Raw genomic sequence first — 19900 nt, 5'->3', positions numbered from 1 at the left:
CACCTTCAATGTGAGAGCCTTTCCCACTGTATTAACCTCCACATGTTGCTGAATTTTTCCTTTTAAGAGAAATGAAGCCTTCTTGAGCCATCTTGGAAGATATGCATGGAGTGGTGGGAAGTCTAGTCTTGCTAAGCGCTTTCCCCATAGAGCTCTGTGGAGAATGCGCTAGGAAAGACTACTCTGCCTTCTAAGTGGGCTCTTTCCCTTAAAGAAGCTCCATCAATGCTGGGCAAAAGCATAGCAGTGTGCATGGTTGCTTCTGTGTGGTGCCCGTGGAAGCTTCTTGCAGTGATCTTTTATTTCATTTCATTTCATTTATTATTTGTTACATTTATATCTCACTCTTCCTCAGAGGAGCTCAGAGTACATGGTGTTTTTTTTTATCCTCACAACAACATTGTGAGGTAAGTTAGGCTAAGAGATACATGACTGGCCCAGAGTCACTCAGTTAGTTTCATGGTTGAATGGGGTTTTGAACTCAGGTCTTCCTGAACCTAGTCCAACACTACTTTTGGACTATTTTGTGGCGAACTCTGAGTCAGTCTCCATTTTGAGTTTGACATCTATTTGAATTTCCCGCCTTCAGAGCAGTGAACGAAAGCTTGGGCTGATCTCCTGACGATTCCCTCCTTGTTCCCAATTGGCTCCTTTGGCTCTTGCCACTCCTGACTGACCCTACATTGGCCAGGGAAAGGGTCAAAGAAAGGACAAAGGTGGGTGGGAGGGAGGGAGTTCAAGGAGAGATTCATTCATACATTCATTCAGATTTAAATCTGAAGAAGTTTAAACAGGTTCCGTGTGGGAGGGATCCCCATTAGCTAGTACTAGTGGTGGTTAGAAGGGTAGTGTAGCCTCGTGATTTTAAAAAACAATTCTGTCTTTTTTACCATTCCAAAGATGGGTTTAAAAACAAAAACAAAAACCAGAAGCCTGTCCTCCTCCAGCCCTCTGCCCCATAATATATCAGTATTAATACTGCAGCCTGTATTAATATTGCAGCCTATTGTATCCCAGCAGCCTATTGTATCTTCCCTAGTTATATTGTATCTCTTCTGTTCCATTATCTGTATCCATTATTGTATATATTCCCTTATTGCTCCCTACTGTACTGTCTGTTCCGTACTGTATGTGTTTCCTAGTTATGAGAGAGAGAGAGAGAGAGGGAGGGAGAGGGAGGAAGCGCACAATTCAAATGCCTTGGGTGGTTTGTTGTTATGCCTGTATTTTGGGGATATCATGGATGGGCACAGGACAGACTCTCTCTCTCTCTGTGAACTTTGCAATGGTCATATTGTGACTTCCAGTATCATTATCATTTTTATTCAGACTAGATTGCTCGCACCTACAATAGGTTGTGCTGGTGCCACAGGCTCTGATCTGTTGCAGAAATGTCAAAAAAATGTGCCAAAAATTGTGTGCCATTATTGTCATCATCAGTCTTCTACTTGTGTAGGGGGGAGGGCAAACTTCTGTTCCACTGGAAGAATGTGGCACCCAGCTTTTATGGCTGGGTGCCACAGATGTAGCTGTGTCTGTTGCTTGTGGATGAAAAATTCTTGGGGGAGGGATTGCAGGGAACATTTGATGCTGTTGTTGGCCCTAGTCTGCTGCATCTGTGATATCTCACTTACTTGCTTGCTTGTTGCTGGCTGCTGCTGTTACCCTGCATTGGGAGGCGGCGCGTGGGGCAGTGCATTTCATTGTTGTTTCACACTGTTGTGTGTAGATCAATTGAATTTCTGGGGGAGATGGTGGGACACAATGGATGTGTGTGGCCTTTGGAAACCTTGTTCTTTGCAAAGCTCTGCTGGTGTTGTTGATGATGATGTGTGCTGGGACACATCTGCCCCAAAGACACACACACACTATGGGACAATGGGGACAGACAGTGCCCATTTCTGCCTGTGGGTGCCTACTAGGAGTGTCACAGTGGAAGCTACCACAGTGCCCAATGGGTGCAAGGAAGCTTCCACCCAGATTTGAAAAGAATTGGGCAAAGGGGTGATTTTTAAAGAATTTCTAAATTTGTGTGTCTTTTGGGCAGATTCAAGGCAGAAAATGGGCTTGGGGGGGGGGCAGAAGAGTGGGTCGGGCCCAATAGGTGCCTGCCACCTCCCAAAGGAATTGGGCAAAGGGCTGATTTTTAAAGAATTTCTGAAGTATGTTCATCTTTAAGAGTGGATTCATTTTCAATGACAAACAAGAATCTACTCTTATCTGCTACCAGAGAATCTACACTCAGAATACCTCGGGGGACGACGACCCAGTACCCCATGGGTTTGTGGGTATGGAGGTGGTTGGCACCCTATGTGCACTATACACCACTCGCTCTGGGCCACCCCAGTGCCCCCCATGTGGAGTTAGGGGCTGCTGAAACCCCCATTATTCCCTATGGGGGGAAAGTTTAAAGACGTGCAAACTCCATTAATTCTTTAAAAATCAGCCCTTTGAAATATGGGTGGTGGCAGGCACCCATTGGTGTACTGTCGCCCAACCCACTCTTCTGCCCCTGAAACCCTCTTTCTGCCCTGAATCTGCCCCAAAGATGTGCAGAATTCAAACGTTCTTTAAAATTCAGCCCTTTGCCCAATCACTATGAAATCTGGGTGGTAGCTCCCTTGCACCCATTGAGCACTACAACCAAACCTGGGCCACCCTGGTATCACCCCCCCCGGGAGTTCTAACTAAGGCTGCTGAAATGCCCATTATTCCCTATGGGAAAAATGATGCATAAACTTCAAAAATTCTTTAAAAACCAACCTTTTGCCCAATTCCTTTGAAATATAGGTGGTAGCTTCCTTGCACCCATTGGACACTACCACCCCTCCACTCTTTTTGCTGGACCCTTTGATCTGAATCGATTTGGATTCAGATAATTCAGGTACAAATTGAATCAGGGGTAATTTGGGTGGGTCAGATTCAGACCTAAAATGAATTGAACACCAAATTGGGGGTGTTTCAATTTGGGTACAAAATGGAGGGGGGTCAATTTATGCATCAGATTTAACTAACCCAGCCATTTACTAAGATCTACAGACATGAATTAGAAGATAGTTTGAATAGGCACACTTATTCTTTGGTAAGGGAGCAAATTCAAAATTAACAATACACAGCCCTCTGCTGCTGTTGGGGCGGGGTTCTTCCAAATGCAAAGAAATGGGACACAGGCTTTGCTACTATCTAAGAGCTGTAAGTTTTCCATGCTGCTTTACTTATTATTTGTTTATTCAATTTCTGTACCACTTTTCCAGAGTACTGTCCAAAGTTTTAATCCTGGTCTACCACTGAAGGAACTATCTTTTATTCACTTTAATTATGATTGCTGATTAAGATGTATCAAGATGCTGCTTGATCCTTTTGGTACATGCCAGTTGTGAACAAAATGATTTTATTTTCTGCTAATGGCACATTATCATGCTATAGTTTTTAATATGTGACCAGCACAGGAAGCACTCCTGTGTACTCCCTCTATTGGACTTAATTTGCCTTCAGTAAGAAAACCACAGGGCTCTGTGGACACCAGGAATCAAAATCAACTTGATGGCACACTTTACCTTTATCAATGTGTAGCTAAATCTGACTGGCTGTGCAGTGTAGTTGTTGCATTCTTCACATGATCCCTGGTTGACTCAGCTTGTTCAAAAAGGATGAAACAGAAATAAAGTAGCCATCAAAACAGCAGCAGTGGGAGGAAATGGTGGTTTTGAATAGTCATAGAAAAAAAATTAATCATGAAGGGGCTTATTCAATTTATTTGAAACCACTGTTTCAAAATCAACTGATTTAACGCTTTTATTATTTATTTATTTATTTATTTATATTTATTTAACATTTGTATACTACCCAAAGTGCAAGTCTCTGGGTTTACAACAAAATAAAAGCAACAAATAAAAAGGTTAAAACATTACAACAATTTAAAATTTAAAATGTTAAAACTATTAAAAAACAATTAAAACAATATTTAATTAAAAGCCTGGGTTAACAAATGCATCTTGACTGCCTTTTTAAAAGTTATAAGAGATGGGGAGGCTCTTATTTTATCTGGAAGACTGTTCCAAAGCCTCGGGGCAGCGAGAAGGCCTGTCCCTGAGTAGCCACCAGACAAGCTGGTGGCAACTGCAGACAAACCTCTCCAGATGATCTCAATGGGCATTGTGGTTCATAAAGAAGAAGGCATTCTCTTAAATACCAAGGGCCCAAGCTGTTTAGGGCTTTATAGGTTATAACCAAAACCTTGTATTTTGCCCGGAAACTTACCGGCAGTCAGTGTAGATCTTTTAAGATAGGAGTGATATGGTCTCTCTGAGATGACCCCGAGATCAGCTTGGCTGCCGCATTCTGGACCAACTGCAGTTTCCAGACTACATACAAAGGCAGCTCCATATAGAGCGTATAGTATAGAGCGTATTCCTATAGAGCGTATTCCTAATCAACTCTGGAGGTGACCAGCATATGTACTACTGTTCTGAGGTCATTTATCTCAAGGAACAGACGCAGCTGGTGTATCAAACAGCTGAAGCTGATAAAAGGCAGCTCTGGCCACTACCTCAACCTGGGACACCCAGGAGTGGTTTGTGTCCAGAAGCACCTCCAGACTTCGTACCGTTCCTTCTGGAGAAGTGTGGCCACATCCAGAACTGACAGATCAAAATCATCTCCACAATAAGTACCTCCATCTTATCTGGATTCAGCCTCAGCTTGTAATCTCTCATCACTGCCTCCAGGCAGGTGTTTAGGGAGGTTATGCCTTCTCCTGATGATGCTGACATGGATAACAAGATTTGGGTGTCATCAGCATACTGATAACACTCTGCACCAAATCTCCTAATGATCTTTCCCAGCAGTTTTATGTAAATGTCAAAAAAACATCAGAGACAATACAGCGCCCTAGGAGACACCATGCTGAAGGGTGGAAAGTTTGGAGCAAGATCATTAAGAGATGACAGGGATAAATTACTAGATCAGATGGCTTTGCTGGAACTGAGACAAAAAGAGCATTTTTTGAGGTCTAGAGGGATCCCAGGAAAAAAAAAATGGTCAAGATATAAGGAAAGATCTTATGGAGGAACTAGCACTACTTTTGGGAATTCAAAGTGAAGATCTGGAGAAGCAGATATGCAGAGGTTATTTTAGTAAACTCTGCATATGCCACAGCAAATAAAGTAATGAGAGACTGTATGGTTCAATTTAACTCCAAATTGAATACGGAGCAGATATTGCAAGCACATTTTGCTAAAGCCCTTATTTACCATCGAAGGCCAACAGATAAAAGTTTTGAAACAAATACCATCCAGGGTCTTCAGGAAACATAAGGATTACAAATTTTTAAGTCGCCAAACACCAATGGAATACACTTTAGATGGGAAGTGCCTGAAGCGGTCTCCTTTTTTTTTACAAAGGGAAGAGAAATAGAATTACAGAGCTCCTTAAAATGCAATAATTTTGGCATAAATAAATAAAAAAGCTTAACCACGGAACATTCAGTTCCTTCAACACACAACTCTAATTAGTCAAGTTGGGTTACAAAATAGTGTCATGGAATGTCAATGGATTGAACAATAGAACTAAAAGTTCTATTGTGTTTTTATCTGTTGTCTTGTTTTTATGCTTGTTTTATATGTTTTTAGCTTGATGTTTTTATTGCTTTTTATTGTATGTTTTAATTTTTGTAAACCACCTTGGGGTTTTCTTTTAATGAAAGGCAGTATAGAAATGTAAAAATCAATCAATCAATCAATCAATGGACAAAAAAATTTCATTTCCTCAAAAAGCAAAGATTGGATGTATTCTATTTACAGGAGACACATATTAGAAAACAAGACAGAAAATATTTGGTTAATAAGGCCTTGGGGGATGAATTTGTTTCCTCTGGCAAGGAAAAAAAAGAGGGGTGGTATTTTATGTAAAGCAGCAATTTGAACCCCAGTTGATTTTTAAAGATAAACAAGGTAGGGTGCTCTGGAAATTTCGGGAGTTAACACGGTGATAATTGGAATTTATGCACCCAATGAAAAAAAAGTAGAATTCTATAAATATTTAGAACAGAAGATGGCTGAATTACCAAATGCTAACTTAGTTCTACTGGGAGATGGTAATGGGGTCGTCCCTACAACTTTGGATAGAAAATCTGATATGGCCAAAAGCAATTTAGAAGACAGGTTACTAAAAGCCTTTTTTGATTTAGCAGAACATATGGATTTGTATGATTTGTGGAGAATTAAAAACTCTAATGCAAAGGAGTAAACCTATTTTTCTGAAAGATATAAATCCCACTCAAGGATAGACATGGTCTGGACATCTAAATCTACCACGTTGTGTATGAAAAGAATGGACATTTTGCCCAGAACTTTTTCAGATCATAATGCAGTTTCCTTTTCATGGAAGAAGATTGGAACGGTATCCTTTCGTTGGAGATTGAATGAATACTTGTTGAAAACAGCTGAAATTGTGGAGAAAGCTAAACGGAAGTTAACGGATTATTTTGAATTGAATTTAAATCAAGGAATGGATAACAAGATAGTTTGGGATGCAGGAAAATTGGTTATAAGCACCAGGGCCCAATGGTCTATCAGCTTTGTACTACAAATCCTTTAAAGATCAACTATTATAGCCTTTGCAATGGACGATGAAAGATATTCTGCAAAAAGGGAATATTTGGAAATATGCCAACATTGCAGTTAATTCCAAACCAGAACAAGATTTAACACAAGTTAAGAATTACAGGCCAATTTCACTGTTAAATAATGATTATAAACTTTTTGCAGGCTAAAAAGATGGGTCTTTAAGGCTCTCCTGAAGGCCTCCAAGGAAGATAATCCTTTTATAATCTTTTACAACATAGGGTGACAACTGAGAAGGCCCCATCCCGGATCGCCACCAGATGAACCTGTAGCACCCAAAGACCAACCCCCTCCTGGTTATCTTTATGAGCGGTGGGGATCTTGTAGAGAAAGGAACTCTTTCAGGTAACCCGGACCTAAGCCATTCAGGGCTCTAAAGGTAATAACCAGCACTTTGCCCAGAAACATATCAGCAGCTGGTGCAACGGCTTAAGAACAGGCATAATATGGACCATCCAGTTGCCACATTTAGGACTAACTGTAGTTTCTGAACTACATACAAAGGCAGCTCTACATAAAAAGTATTGCAATAATTCAACTTGGAGGTCACCAGCTGGTGTACCACTGTTTTCAGGTCATTCTCTTCAAGGAATGGGTGGAGTTGTCAAATCAATCGCAGCTGGTAAAAAGCATGCCCGGCCACAGCCTCAACCTGAGGCATCAGGATGAGACACGGGTCCAAGAGCACTCCCAAGCTACATACGTATTCTTTCTGGGGGAGTGTAATCTCATCTAGAACAGGTAGTTCTATCCTGTCTTGCATATTATGACCCCCACCCCCAGCCATGAGCACCTCTGTCTTGCTTGGATTCAGCCTCAGTTTATTATCCCTCATCCAGCCCATTACAACCTGTAGGCAGGCATTTTAGGGGCTAATGCCATTTCCTGATGTTGATGACAAGGAGAAATAGATTTGGTTGTCATCAGCATATTGATAACACCCAGCACCAAATCCCCTGATGACCTCACCCAGCAGTTTCATGTCTGTGTTAAAAAACACTGGGGAAAGAATGGAGCCCTGAGGGACTCTACAAAATCTACCCAATACGTGGTACCCCAATACCTCAATAAGTGGGGCCATTTTATCCCCAAACCCCTCAGGTGATCCAGAAGGATACCATGATTGATGGTATCAAAAGCCACCGAGAGATCCAAAAGAACCAACAGTCACTCCCTCTGTCAATTCCTTGGTGAAGGTCATCGATCAGGCCAACAAAGGCTGTCTCAACTCCATAGTCTGCCCTAAAGCCAGTTTGAAATGGGTCTAAATAACCAATTTCCTCTAAGACCACTTGGAACTGGTCAGCCACCACCCTCTCAATAAGCTTACCCAAGCATGGGAGGTTGGAGACTGGCCTATAGTTATCCATTAACAGGGGATCCAGAGCGGGGTCTTACCATTGCCTCCTTCAAACAAAGTGGCATCCTGCCCTCCCTCAGTTAATATTTAAAAACCCTTTGATTAACTAAAACCTTTTGATCAACTAAAAGCCTCCTTCCTCAGTAGGGCAACAGATTTTTAAACAATTGTTCATTATTTTAAATATAAAACTTACAAAAATTGTGGACTGCAAGTGTCATCTCATAGAAGAGACATTCCTTATTCTCTTACACACAACATCCTCACTGCTAAATATCCTCACTGCACATGGGCAGCCAAAAAGAAGCATGTGATAGTATCAGCCATGCTTCTGAAGCGTGGATGCTCTCCTGGGTAGGGGAAGAGCAACACAGGAACCTTCCTTTTTCATCTTTTTTTTCTCAACAAGATAACAGAAATAGAAAAAAGACATGGGGGGAGGAAGAAAGATAAAATAAACTTTACAGTGAACATTTCTTGGACATCTCATAATTACATACATCAATTGGGGGATTCAGCAGCCCTCTGTTCTCCACCTTCCAAAACATACATACACACACACAAACACACAAAACCACCCTTGCCAAGAATTGTAAACAAAAAACAAAAAACACCAACACAGAAATAACACTTTAATTAGACATCTATTCTAGAAAGAAAAACCAAATCTTGGATGCGGCTGTTGACCCTGTGCTAAATTGTAAATTATGGAAGGCTCCCAAACAGAAATAAATGTTTCATCTGTATTTCGTAAGTAAGCAGTAACCTTAGCCATAGAGGCATATTCCCATAACTTTAATAACCACTCATCTGGATTATTTGTTGTCTCAATTTAGCAGCGTATAAAATCCTGGCTACAGTAATCTTATACAGAGACAGCTCCGTATACTTGGTAGGAATATAGGATTTACGCATATTTAACAAGAAAACCTCTGGAGAATAAGGGAAATTTATGTTTAAAATTTCTTGCATCTTAATGTGAATTTTCCCCCAGAATTGTTGCGCTTTGCTACATGTCCACCACATATGATAAAATGTCCCTGCATGGCCCTTACACTTCCAACTATCTCCAGAGTAATTACTATCCTTCTTTGCAATCATCATGGGAGTTATATACATTTTGTACCAATTTTCCCTTAAGGTGCTATTTGCTGTAAATTTAATGTTCACCTTCTATTGATGTTCCCATCGTTGCATATCAATTGTTCTGTTTAAAATTTGCATCCACTTGATCATACAGTCTTTTACTTGTTCTGTAAGAATCTACTTCCAGGTCACACAGCATGATACTGGTGGGAGGGGAATAGTTCCCCCACCTGCATGAGCAGCCACATTTCAGAAGTGTGGATGATTCATATTGGCTTTTTCTGGTTGCACCTGCACACTGTTAGTGAGGCCAATGTATGGAAGTCACTGCCTGGGGGTGGTAATAGCAACTAGCTGGTGATAGCTTTAAAAAAAGATTTAAAAATCCATGGAGGAGGAGAAGTCTATCACCATCATCAAACATTATGGCTGTTTGGAACTTCCATGTTCAGAGACAGTGTACCTCTAGATACTAGTTGTGTGTGTGGGGGGGGCATTGCCTTTAAGCCCTGTTTGTGGGCTTCTTAGAGACACCTAGTTGGCCACTGTAGGAAACAGGATGTTGGACTTGGTGGACTTTTAGTCTGATCCTGCAGGGCTCTAAAATAAGAAGAACTCTGCTGTACAAGATCAAAACATCCTGTTTCCCACAATGATCCAACAGATGTCACTGGGAAGTCCACAAACAGGGCTTAAAGGCATTGCCTTTATCCCACTGTTGCTCTCCTGCATTCAAAGCTATACTGCCACTAAAAAGACGTATCATCAGACTTGTCCTCCATGTATTTGTCTAATCTGCTTTTATAACCACTCAAGCTAGTGCCAAACCAATCCTGTGACAGTTAATTCCATATATTACGCACTGTGAATTGCAAATTGTAAAACTCCTGCCAGTCTGTTTCATAGAATGACACACCCACCCACAATTCTAATGATGTGAGTGGGAGGAAAATGTCTCTCTATCCACTTTCGCCACACCATGCTTAATTTTATAAACCAATAGCCAAGAGGAGCTGGACAGTATCCCTTAAAATGCAAAGGATTCAGATAAAACAGAAGGGGACAGAGCAGAACCATATAAAGAGCAGACAGAAGGCTGTGCAAGCTGGTCAAAGAGTCTAAAGAAAGATAGCAGACACCAGGTAAGAGATTCAGCGTATAGGTGCTTATATGCCAATGCCAGACGCCTCCGAGCCAAGGTGCTGGCGTGCTTGGTTGCTAACACAGAAATAGATAGAGTGGGCATAGCAGAAACATGGTGGAACAGTGAGAATCAATGGGACACTGTTATCCCTAGATATAAACTCTATAGAGAGGACAGGGAAGTGGAGTAACACTGTATGTTAAAGAAGGGATAGAATTTAACAAGCTAGAAAAACTAAGAGGACTGGAGTCCTCCACAGAAACCCTGTGAGTGATAATACAAGGCCTAAATGGAAATGTGCTACTGGGGACGTGATATCGCCCTCCGGATCAAAATGCTGACAGTGACTGGGAGTTGCAGGAGGAAATTAGGGAGGCATCAAGGAGAGGCAGGGCAGTAATAATGGGTGACTTCAATTACCCACACATAGAATGGGTAAAGTTAAAGTTCTGAGGTGTGAATTCTCATTCTGTCATAGCAAATGAGATTTTTTTCAATTAAACAACTCTCATGACCCCACTTTCACTTTTTCACACTTTCCTTTACTATGAATAATATGAGGAAGTAATCAATTTAGCACACTTCACCTTATGAAGACAAACCTCATAAAAATAAATTCACCAAAATTCACCCCATGCCCAATCACTCTTAAATTGGGGATGGGTGGTAGCCTCCACCCATTAGACACTATCTACCAGCCCACCCCACTCCTTTGGGGCAGATCCACTTTCTGCCCCCAATCTGCCCCAAAGACACCCAAACTTCAAAAATTCTCAAAAAATCAGCCCTCTGCCAAATCCCCCTGAAATTGGGGTGGTAGCCTCCACCCATGAGGCACTACCACCCCACCCCACTATTTTGGGGCAGATCCACTTTCTGCCCCCAAACTGCCCAAAAGTCACTAAAACTTCAAAAATTCTCAAAAAATCACCCCTTTGTCCAAACCCCCTGAAATTGGGATGGCAGCCTCCACCCATTAGGCACTACCACCCCACCCCACTATTCTGCCCCAGGCCCCACTTTCTCCCCCAATATGCCCCAATCTGCCCCAAAGACATGAAAATTTCAGAAATTTACCAAAAATCAGCCCTTTGCCCAATTCCCCTGAAATTGGGGTGGTAGCCTGCACCCATTAGGCACTACTACCCCACCCCACTCCTTTTGCCCTGATCCCATGCTATGCCCCCGAAATGCCGCAAAGTCACTAAAATTTTTAAAAATCGCCAAAAATCAGCCATGCACCAAATCACCCGAATTTTTTGTGTCCAAAATTCGGGTGATTCGGCTCGTGCCCAAAAAATATTGGGTGACATCGGGGGTGATTCGGTTCAGCCCCGAATCACCCGAAATTTTTCATTTCGGGCACAGATCGTTCTGTGCCCGAAATTTTTTGCACATCCCTAGTAAATTCACAGCCGGGTAATGGCAAAGAGGTCAAATCAAAAGGAAGAACAAAAACTTCTTTAAATACATCAGATGCAGGAAACCTGCCAGGGAGGCGGTCGGACCATTAGACAATGAGGGATTGAAAGTGAATATCAAATTACTTATTTAGCTTCTCTGCAACCTCCATATCCTTATAGAGGTTGCAGAGAAGCTAAATAAGTTCTTTGCATCTGTCTTCACAGCAGATGATACTGAGCATATACCTGCTCCTGAACCAGGCTTTTCAGGGATGGAGGCTAAAGGACTGAATCAGATAGCAGTGACATGAGATGATGTTCTAAACTGTCTGGAAAAACTGAAAACTTGCAAATAGCCAGGGCCGGATGGCTTCCACCCAAGAGTCTCAAAGAACTCAAATGTGAAATTACCGATCTCCTTGCTAAAATATATAACTTATCGCTGCAATCAGGCTCTGTACAGGAGAACTGGAAAGTAACCAATGTAACACCGATATTCAGAAAGGGATCCAGGGGCGATGTGGGAAATTACAGGCTAGATAGCTTTATGTCCGTTCCAGGCAAATTGATGGAAAGCTTCCTCAAGGATAAAATCGTATAGAACATAGAACAACAGACCCCGCTGGGAGAGAACCAGAGTGGCTTTGCAAACATAAATCTTTCCTCACCAAACTTTTGGAGTTCTTTGAGAGTGTCAACAAGTGTGTGTATCAAGGTGATCCAGATGAAAAGGTGCAGAAGGCCACCTAGAGCACCTTCCTTATGAGGCAAGGCTACAACACTTGGGGCTATTTAGTTTAGAAAAAAAGACAACTGTGACAACATGATAGAGGTCTATAACATCATGCATGGTGTGGAGAAAGTGGATAGAGAGAAATTCTTCTCCCTCTCACATAACACTAGAACACTAGATCCCATGGTTGCCAGGAAATTTTGGACCAAGAAACAGAGGCACTTTTCCACACAATGCATAATCAACTTTCTGCCACAAGACGTGGTGGCAGCCCAAAACCTGCTCGGTGGCATCTAGTCCAGCATCCTCTGTGAAACAGGATGCTGGACTAGATGGGCCTTGAGCCTGAGCCAGCAGGGCTGTTTATTTTCTAACTAACTATAACTATACGTGTTGGTGGCTGCAGGGAACTATGAGCACCTTGAGTGTTGCCCACACCCCTATGGTTGGAGTAGCCCTAGTTAATCCCCACTGTTCCTTCTAGTATATCTTTGCTCGAATGAGAGCTAGTTAACACAGGAGCTAAATAACTGAACTAATAATTAGGAAGTCCCTGGTCTGACTCTCACACTTCACAAGTGGAGGCAAGCACCTGGCTGCCTGTGTGTTCTGCCAGCAGGCAAGTGGCTTCTGCTGGTGGTGTGGTGGCAAGCCCACATTGGAAGCCTGCTGCTTAGTCAGGGTTAAGGGCTCCCTTAATCTGGACTAAGTGCTCATGTGCCAACCACATGGCACTGACCCGTGAGCAGGCTCCCAGCCAGCACCAGGGGATGCCCTCAATGCACCGCACACCCGCACAGTGCATTCCAGGGGCCAGGACAACATATCCCAGCCCCAAAATAGCCCAGAATAGCCGTTGTCCATGTGGGTGTGTGAACCGCATGCCCAGCACGGACTGGGCAATCCTCTGCAAGGGACATAAGCAGCCTTCCTCCCCGTGCACCAGGTAGCCCTTCTCACCTATCATTAGAAAGGGCTCAGTTTGTCTCAGCCTATAATGTATAACAAATCCAAGCAAGACAGAGGTGCTCATTGTGGAGAATTGGAATTTGAGGGATGAGTTTCAGGCTTGCACAACATAAGGCCCGTGGGCCGGATTCAGCCCGCAGAGACTATTTTCCTGCCCCCCTCCAGGTATCCTGCAGCAACACAAGAGCGGGAAACTGCCTTATAGCGCCATCCTGTGCATGCTTTCTCAGAAATATGTTCCATGATGTGTCCAGTGAGCATGCTAGGTATGCTTACTCCCATGTAAGCATACCTAGCATTGCAGCCTGAAAGCGTCAACAACTAGGGAGAGGAGAGGACTTGGCATTTGTTTGGAGCTGGCATGCACTCTAGAGGCCCCACTCGTTGAGCACGACAGGACCTATTCTCTGACAAGGCCACTATCCAAGGCCATTATCCTTGGTTAAAACTATGGGTCCATTGATGGGGGGGGGTAGATCCACAAGTACTGTAACTAATATAATAATTTTAATTTTAATGTAATAATGTGCTAAAAATTTGATCTCGGCCCCTGCACGCCACATTGTGGATGAACATTCCGGCCCACCACATGTGGTGGGCCACATTCCAGCCCACCAGGGCATTTGAGTTGTGCAACCCTGTTTGATCTTCCTGTGCTGGATGGGGTTACACTGCCCCAGAAGGATCAGGTACTCAGTATCTCAGGTGCAGGCTATAGTCAAGAGTGCTTTCCATCAACTTCAGGTAATACGACAGCTGTGTCCCTTCCTTGAAGACGAGGACCTCAGAACAATGGTACATCAGCTGGTAACCTCGAGGCTTGACTATTGCAATGTGCTCTACTTGGGGATGCGTTTATACATAGTTCAGAAACTTCAGTTAGTTTAAAATGCAGCAGCCAGACTGATCAGACCATATTGTGCCTTTAAAAACAACAACAGTCGCACTGGCTACCAATTATGTTTCTGGGCAAAATACAAAGTGCTGGTTATTTTCATTACTCCTGAACACCTTGGCTACCTTAGAGAGCACCTTTTTCTATATGATTCCCATCGCACATTGAGGTCATCTAGAGAGATCCATCTCCGGTTACCACTGGTATGTTTGGTGGAACCACTCGGAACCGGGCCTTCTCTGTAGCTGCTCCTGGCCTATGGAATGCACTCCCAGCAGATATCCACAGTTTAGGCTTGGTGTTGGCCTTTAAGAGAACCCTAAAAATGTACTTCTTTGGCCAGGCCTTCCAAGGTCTTTAAATTGTTTTTAAGTATTTCAATTGGTCTTTAATGATTTTGAATTTTTAAAAATTGTTTTTATATTGTTTTAAGCAGTATGTTTTAAATTGTGTTTGTTTTTATGTCTTTTTTAACTTGTTGTATTCTGCCGAGAGCCTTTGGATGGGGCAGTTTATAAATGTAATAATTAACTGATTAATTAATTAATAAGCAAACAATATGGAAATAATAATACTGACCTACCTTACAGTTGTAAGGACAGTACCAAGATAATGTATGTGAAGTGTTTTGAACACTTAGAACTGCTATATAAATACTATTATTCATAATATTATGAATAAATATTCATTTAGACAAGCAGTTTGGGGGGAAAACCACTTCTCTAGCTGGGCACTGTAGTTCTAGGCACATGACACTACACAGCCTCCACTCTGGCTGTGTAACAGCTGGAGGTTGCTAAAAGTACTCAGTCACTGTGGTGATGGTGACAGGAGCATGGCAGCAAAGAGAGATAGTTTCTGGACCCTGTGCACGGCTGGAGTTTGCAGGTAGGGTTTCCGTACAATGCCTTGCAGTGCTGTGAAGACAAAGTTCTTGCAGCCTGGGCCCTTTAATTACAACAGTTAGAAACCACTAAAAATGTGTTTTGCCTACAAGTCTCAGGGTCAAACTAGACATGATGTTAATCACATCTGGCCCTGCGTGTTTAGGGCCTCCTCCAGAGGCGTATCTAGGGAAAATAGCGCCTAGGGCAAACACTGAAATTGCGCCCCCTGTCCAAGCATCTGACACCCATCTTCGAGATAACTTTACCATAATATCAGCTGAAAAATACAAGTCAAGCTCGTTAATCTTTCAATATTTCAAAGACTATTTAGCAGTGGACTTAGCCAGACAAAAAAATGCTGGAAAACTACAAATTTCAGTATGCTGACGCTCATGAAATACCCAAATACTATGTGGAGGTGTACTTGGAAAACTAAACAGAAGTGCCTGTCTAATTCTCTACTATGCATTGTAGCATCACCATTACATAAGTTTTAAAAATCAATGGAGAATTTGACTTTTCCCAGATACTCTGAAAATAATTAAAGGATATGCAGAGTAAACTGTGTCACTGCTTGGAATATATTCTAGTCTTTCAGAAAGACAGTTAAAATGAGAGAAAGAGAGCAAGAAACTCCCAGTGGGCCTTCATACTCAGGATTTCACACTGATTCAAAGACAAACTCAACATTAATAGCCATATTATTAAGTCATCACATTTAACTCACTTATCACAAGAAGCAAAGTAAGAGCAAATAAATACAATCCTAGCTCATAAGTGTCAGCTGAGTATTCACAAGCCCTGATTACATAGTGCCAATCTGAATATGTGTACAGTGTCTTATATTATATTTTTATTATTATTATTTTACCCGTAGCCCCTTTGGGGGGCTTCCTAAAGGCTGGGGGGGTTGCAAAGGTTCCCCCTCACCCCGCTGGCCTCTAGGGCCTTGCAGGGACCATTTGAGCATGTGCAATGGCCGTTTTTAAAAATAATCATTTCTTTTAAAAGGCCACTGAAAACAAAATGGCCACTGCGCATGCTCAAATGGCCTCTGCGAAGCCTGGCATGACCTAGGGCCTCACAGAGGCCATTTGAGCATACACGGTGGCCATTTTGTTTTTGGCAGCCATTTTTTAAAAAAAATAATTTTATAAAATGGCACCCCCCTTCAAGTGGTGCCCGGGGCACGTGCCCTGCCTGCCCTACCCTAGATACGCCCCTGGCCTCCTCCCCTCCCCCCATGTAAATAGGGTGGTGTTCTAGATGAGGACCATGGTTACCTTAATTTGCCCTGCCACTGATCCAGATTGGGAGGTCCTCATGACTGCTATTTGCCTTGTGACAAAAGCTGTCCTTTTAAATTGAGCATGCGTGGTGGCCATTTTACTTTTAGCAGCATATATATATATATATATATATATATATATATATATATACACACACACACAGCCACCACACATGCTCAGATGGTCCCTGAGAGGCCCTAGAGGCCAGCAAGAGGAGGCGGAATCTTTGCAGACACCCCCCCACACACACGGCCTTTAGGAAGCCCCCCCGAAGGAGCTACAGGTAAATTAAATATAATATAAGTCACTGTACACATATTTAGTTTAACACTAAGTACAGAGAATCAGGGCTTGTGAATACTGAGCTTAAGCTTATGAGCTAGGATTGTATTTATTCATTTGCTCTTGCTTTGCTTCTTGTGATAAGTGTGTTAAATGTGATGTCTTAATAATATGGCTATTAATGGTGAGTTTGTCTGTGAAGCAGTGTGAAATCCTGAGTATGAAGGCCCACTGGGAGTTTCTTGCTCTCTTTCTCTCATTTTAACTGTCTTTCAGAAATACTAGAATACATTCCAAGTAGTGACACAGTTTACTCTGCGTATCCTTTAATTATTTTCAGAGCATCTGGGGAAAGTCAAATTCTCCATTTATTTTTAAAACTTATGTAATAGCTATGCTACAATGCATAGTAGAGAATTAGACAGGCACTTCTGTTTAATTTTCCAAGTACACCTCCACATAGTATTTGGGTATTTCATGAGCCTCAGCATACTGAAATATGTAGTTTTCCAGCATTTTTTGGTCTGGCTATGTCCACTGCTAAATAGTTTTTGAAATAGTAAAAGATTAACGAGCTTGACTTGTATTTTTGAGCTGATATTATGGTAAAGTTATCTTAAAGATGTTTGGACAGGGGGCACAATTTCAGTGCTTGCCCTAGGCGCAATTTTTCCTAGATACGCCTCTGGCTGTGGCCATGATTTGTTAGAGTGAGTGAGAAAGCTACTCATAGTAAAACAAAAAAACAAAATCAAGCATACAGGTCAAGCAACAGAGGTGATTCATGTCACCTCTAGTTTGGCCTAGAGAAATGAAGTCAAATGAGTTTCCAATAAGCCTAATTTCATCCAAGTAGTAGAGGATCTAAGTAGCTGAGGATCACTTGTGATCATTTAACCTGAAAGCAGAGCTGACTTTTGCCAAAATGACATTTCTTCCTTGGGGTAATATTTCACTGAAATTTCCTCAAATGTCTGGTCAATATGTTTTAAGGAAGCAACTAAATAAGCCTGGTTTGGCAACGATTGCAGACCAGAAAGCAACTGTCCAACATTCATAGGAAGTCATAACAAAATAATGATTTGTTTTAGGGCCTGTTCTCATTACCACTTCAGAATGTGCTGGAGGTGGGACTGTCCATGGGCTTTATATCAAGTTCCAGTTACATCAGCTAAGCTAGCACCAGAAAAAAATTGAGAGGGGCAGGCACAGAAGAGACAAAATGCATTTATTAAGCTATGTCCTATATGTTAGATTTCTGAAACAGAAACCAGGGGCAGACTACTTATCAGAGGTGGCACTTGGCCCCCTTGGTCCACCATCTGAAGTGCCCTTTTAAGGTGGTATTGGACACTACCACAGTGCCCATGTGCCCTTACCACAGGCTGAGTATCGCCACGCTGAACACTATGCCCTGAGGTGATTGTGAGAACTGGCCTTTGGGATCCCTGAGGCAGATAGAGATCCAAGGTGCAACTATGTATTCTAATTTTGTATCAGTCAGTGCTTCCTAATTGTATATAATGGCTGGATGATGGAACAAGTGTAGATCCTCTTTCCTTGGGTGGTAATGGGTAAGAGGTCGATGTTTAAGCATATAGATTAAATTCAGGGAGCCCTGCCCTGCTTGCAGCTCTTTCATTCGTCAGGCAAAATATATTTTTTTATTCCAGAAGGCATTTTAAGATTGACTTTGCTGTTTTCACTGTACAGGTAAAGCTCGCTATTCGCAGGCCCAATCCATGGTTTTGTGTGAACACCCGACTTCAGTATACAAGGGGGAAAGTGGCAAAAAGGGGGTTGAACTCAAATATCCATGGGTTGGAGGTGACCTAGGAGGTCATTTCTGGCTGCCATTTGGAGTGCAGGAAACTAACCCCACAATTTCCATTGACATAAATGGTCCTTTATCCTCAGTTTCACTATCTGTGCCCACCTGCACCCACACACAAAACAGAACCACACAAATAATGGAGTTCTCCTGTATTCTGCTGCTTTTTAAAGCTGCTCATATTTTTAGTAGTTTATTTCATTTTTAAATTGTATATTATTGTTGCTTCTAATGTTTCTTTTAACCTAAGCTGCTGGAAAATGTGACTTGAAATAAATAACTAAGCTAACTAAATAAATTTTTAAAAGAGTAATTATACAGTCTCATGTTTATAACTAGGTTATTCTTACCTGCTATGTTAGCAGATGCTGTAGAGGCACCCATTTTGGATGTCTTAGGCTTATATTTGCCCTCTTTGTGACCCATCTTTAGTGACAATTCGAAATATCTCTATGAAATGTTTTCAGTAGTCATATTTCTTTAGATTCTTTACTCTGCAATTTAAAAGAAATAAATAAATAAAATCCTGATACATTTGCAAGAATGCAAGTATGATTAGTGTGATTACTCTCTCTCTCAGACACAAAACTTTTGTATCAGTTTTTAAAGCAATCAGCCCCCTTTGCAAAAGGGCATCACATGTCTATACTTTGATGAGCTCGACTTTACATGTTCACTAAAATGTGGAGGGGGAATAGGACCATACTGGCTGCCCCGGACTCTACATATACACACATCTGTTGGCCATATGCTGCAGTCCGTGAATAAATTGCTCCCCCACCCACCCTGTAAGAATAAAAGGAGTTTGAAAAGGCAGTTTATTGCCACAGATTGCCAGCAGGTGGTGTTATGTAATGACTTTGTACGTCATGTGGATTTCTCATATTATCTATCTATCTATCTATCTATCTATCTATCTATCTATCTATCTATCTATCTAATTCTCCTGGGTGTGCCTTGGAATCTGAGTCCCGGCACCCAGCTGATTAGCTGGTTGGCAGAGGCGCCTAATTGGCTGAGGCGTGCCCAGGAGGATTGGTCGTCAGTGGGCCCGACTCGGAGGTGAGGCGCCCATTGGAGGCCTGGGCGGGAGGGAAACAGGCCTTACAGAAACAGACTTACCTGTTCACTGCCCGGGAGGAGGAACGGCAGCAGCGGGGGCCCTTTCGGCCGCCCGGTAAGAAGGGCCTGTGGCAGTGCCCCTGCTGCCCACGGCTGTTAAATGCTCAGTGCGGGTAGAGGGGGAGGGAGGAGGAGGGGAGACAAAAGAGAGTGGGGCAGGAGGGAGGGGGAGGGGGCAGGAGAGAGTGGGGCAGGAGGGGGGAAGGAGTGTGAGAGGGGAGGACGAGGGAGGGCAAGAGGGAGTGAGGCAGGAGGGAGGGGGAGGGGGAGGGGGCA

The 19900-nt window shown here is 42.5% G+C and overlaps 1 protein-coding gene across 7 annotated transcripts in view; it reads right to left on the bottom strand.

Annotated features, from left to right (window-relative positions):
* Window positions 1-19900, bottom strand: part of C3H10orf71 (chromosome 3 C10orf71 homolog) — a 50266-nt gene that overhangs the window by 9085 nt on the left and 21281 nt on the right. For 6 of the 7 annotated variants that reach the window (XR_008319425.1, XM_053309314.1, XM_053309313.1 and 3 more), the window contains 2 exons: window positions 18853-18996; window positions 3558-3636 (listed from right to left, as the gene is read on the bottom strand). The gene's annotated coding sequence lies outside the window, so the exon portion shown is untranslated. The remainder of the gene's footprint in view (window positions 1-3557; window positions 3637-18852; window positions 18997-19900) is intronic. The other variant, XM_053309312.1, reaches the window with a different exon arrangement.

The sequence above is a fragment of the Hemicordylus capensis genome, chromosome 3 (assembly GCF_027244095.1).
Source record: "Hemicordylus capensis ecotype Gifberg chromosome 3, rHemCap1.1.pri, whole genome shotgun sequence".
Taxonomy (NCBI): Eukaryota; Metazoa; Chordata; class Lepidosauria; order Squamata; family Cordylidae; genus Hemicordylus; species Hemicordylus capensis.
Note: the sequence above shows the minus strand (reverse complement) of the source record. Positions and strands in the feature narration are given on the sequence as shown.